The sequence below is a fragment of the Callospermophilus lateralis genome, chromosome 3 (assembly GCF_048772815.1).
Source record: "Callospermophilus lateralis isolate mCalLat2 chromosome 3, mCalLat2.hap1, whole genome shotgun sequence".
Lineage (NCBI taxonomy): Eukaryota > Metazoa > Chordata > Mammalia > Rodentia > Sciuridae > Callospermophilus > Callospermophilus lateralis.
The window spans coordinates 133,862,963-133,866,524 of record NC_135307.1 but is presented as its reverse complement, the minus strand read 5'-3'; the positions used below and the strand labels follow the sequence as shown (position 1 = coordinate 133,866,524).

The window sequence follows — 3,562 nt, the reverse complement described above, 5'->3', positions numbered from 1 at the left end:
CTGAATTGAGCCCAGCAGTGCTGTATCTCTGAGCACTGCCTTTTTAAATATATATATATATATATATATATATATATATATATATATATATGTATATATGTATATATATACATGTATATATATATATATACATATATATATGTATATATATATGTATATATTCCCATTTTATTCATTTTTTTCCCCCAGAAGATAGCTTTTCTTCATTTCTTTAGGACCTGGGCTTTGGTGGAGGTTGTGGGGCAGCACCACAGGTCTAAATCAGGGTGGAGGTGTTCTGTCCTTGCAGGTTTCATGAGGTCCATTCCTGACCACCTTGCTGTGAATGGCACAACTCATACAGTCATGTATCATCACATAGAGCTTGAGAGGCACATAGTGTTGGAAAACACTTGCTTCAGAAAAGTTTCTGATGGCTGTGGCCTCTAGGATGTTTCAAATGATGAACTGCTTAATAGCCTTGTCCTTGAGCATGCACCTGGGGCAGTTCATTCAGCAATAGTCTGCACATAGGCGTGGCCCTATTTGGTACAACCATTTTTTCCTTTTTTTTTTTTTTTTGTCATCTTGGAAGTGAGGATCTGAGAGAGCATCCCTAACTCTTATTATTTTTTTAAATTTTGAGACAGGGTATCACTAAGTTGCTGAGGCTAGCCTCAAGCTTGAGATCCTCCTGCCTCAGCCCCCTGAATTATTGGGATTACAGGTGTGTGCCACTGTGCCCAACAGTTCTTTTTGGGGGAAGCAGGGAATGATTTCTGGGAAAAGCTTCTTTGATCCTGAAAAACAACATAAGGTTGTGCCAGGTGTGGTGCCACACACCTGTAATCTCAGTAGCTTGGAAGGCTGGAGGCAGGAGGATTGCAAATTCAAGACCCTGCCTCAAAATAAGAAAATAAAAATTAAAAAGGACTGGGATGTGGCTCAGTGGTTAAACACCCCTGGGTTCAATCCCAGGTACAAAAAAAAAAAAAAAAAAAAAAAGGACATAAGGCTAAAGACAACCCTTCATGATTTTGTTCCTACTTTCAGGCTTACTTTGATGGTAAGATGTGAGCCTTGTGGGAAAGAATACCATTTTCATATCTCCTATAATTGTTATATTTGGGATCATACCAAAGCATGTCTAAATTACATATAATCATGTGACTTACACTTAAAATCTTGTGGGATTTCAATATTTGATGGGAAAACTCAATATTGTCAAAGATGTCAGTCCTTCCCAAATTAAAGCATATATTCATTGCAATACCACTGAGATTGGAATTTAGAAGCAGATTTTAAAGGTCATCTGGAAGAGTCAATGTGAGAGCTGGCAGTGTAGCTCAGAGACAGAGCTCTTGCCTAGTATGCGTGAGGCTCTGGGCTTGATCCTCAAAACTGCCGAAAAAAAGAAAAGAAAGAAAAGAAAAGAAAGAAAGAAAGAGAATCAATATGAAAAAACTTTTGAGAGAGAAGAACTATTCTCACTGGATGCAAAAACAGAGAGAACCAGGCACAGTGGGCATGCCTGTAATCCCAGTGATTCTGGAGCCTTAGGCAGGAGGACTGCAAATTCGAAGCCAAACTGGGCAACTCAGTAGGGGTCTAAATAACTAGCAAGACCCTGTCTCAAAATAAAAAATAAAAAGGTCTTTCCAGGCATGGTGGTGCATGTCTGTCTGTAATCCTAGCAGCTTGGGAGGCTGAGACAGGAGGATTTTGAGTTCAAAGCCAGCCTCAGCAATGATGAGACACTAAGCAACTCAGTGAGACCCTGTCTAAATAATATACAAAAAAGGACTGGGTTGTGGCTCAGTGGTTGAATGCCCCTGAGTTCAATCCCTGATACCCTCCACCCCCACAAAAAATAAGTTATATAAAATTAAAAATAAAAAGGTCTTGGGATGTAGCTCAGTGACAAAGTGCCCTGCCCCAGTACTAACATGGCGGCACCCATGGAAAGAGGGGTATGATACAGCTTGACTGTCCATCAGCAGGGAATGTTTGCCTAAATGACAGCAGGTGCTCTCCAACTTGACCATTCACCAGGATTGCCTACAGGCCTGTTAAACCCAGACTGCAGGCCCCATTCTCAGAGTTTCTGATTCTGCAGGCTAGTGGATGGAGAGCTCAAGAATTTCTACCAATTTTCCAGATGATAAAGATGCTGATGATCCAGACCACACTTTGAGAGCCACCAAATTAGGACACCTGTCTACTAGGAAGAACTCTGATCAGAGAACAAGATACATGAGCTGCAACACACAGAGAAAAACATCACTTTAAAAAAAAGGCAATCCTAAAACTAAAATGAAGATAACCTATGAACATATACAGTTGCACCTTTTAAAAATGTCAGAAGGGGTAAAAAGAAACAAAAGCAGGAGACAGTGGCTCTTCACTTCCTAGACATTGCAGGGTTGCATGTGACGCCAGAGATGCTGTGACCTTTATTGACTTGAGGTTGAAGCCAACAGCAAGAGGAGATGGAGCCAGGAGACCCACAGAAAAACAAACCTAACAGAACCAGTCCTGGAGCCCGGAATACCTCTGGGGTAGAGTCTTGTTATGTGAACGAATAAGGCCCCTTATCATGTAAGCCTTTTGGTTGGGATTTTCTGCTATTTACCATCAAACCATCCACCCTAGTAATGATTCTGCAGGGTTGTTAGTAAAGATTGAATAAGATCAAGTAAGAGAATGCTCTTGCAGGCATGTGGCACCTAGCAAGGTCTCTCCATCCAACTACCATTTGCTGTACTTATTCTGGAAATGCCTTCTGAGCTGCACCCCAAGGGGAATATTATGGGGAAACTGAGAGATTCCCTGACCTTTAGGAGCGCAGAGCCTACAATGGGAGCCAAGAGAAGCAAAAAGAAGAATTTAATGGCTCACACAATTGGGAATTTTAGGGATAGGCTGGCTTCACGTGTGGTAGGATCTCTGTTACCGATATCATTGTCATGCAGCCTTATTTTCTATGTGTCTTGGGTCTCTCTTTGTGAGCCAGTTGTATTTTTTCCTGCTGTTGAGGTTCCTTATAGCAGGAGAACGTGGATGTCAACCATAAGGCTCACATCATACCATTGAAGCAAGCCTAGAGGAAACAGAAGGCTCTCTCTTTCCCTTCCTCTATTTATAAAATCCCAGGGAAGGAGTCTGATTGTGTCATATGCCCTTATGACCAACCACTGTAGTCAAGGGGACAGGATGCCAGGATTGGTCATGTGTGGTATTGGTGTGTGTGTTTGTGTGTGTTTACATTTATGATTTATGATAGGTAGATACAGATATGATATAGATAGCTGCATAATGGTATTAGTAAAAACTCATCAACATAAGACATATAGTTATTATTTTGCAGTTTCTGTGGGTCAAGCTTCTTGAAATGGCTTAGTTGGGTCCTCTGTAAGCTTGCATCTGAGGTGCAGATCAGGCCTGGATCCTCATCTGAAAGCTCAATTGGGGAAAGATTCACTTCCAAGTTCATGCAGTTATTGACAGAATTCAGTTCCCAGGCACTGTCAGCAGTGAGAGCTCATTTTCTTGCTGACTGTCAGCTGCCCTCAGTTTCTGGAGG

The 3,562-nt window shown here is 41.5% G+C and overlaps 1 pseudogene; it reads right to left on the bottom strand.

The window, feature by feature from the left end:
- Positions 1 to 211: 211 nt before the first annotated feature.
- LOC143641536 (small ribosomal subunit protein eS26 pseudogene) lies at positions 212 to 566 on the bottom strand (annotated as a pseudogene).
- Between the last annotated feature and the right edge of the window lie 2,996 nt (positions 567 to 3,562).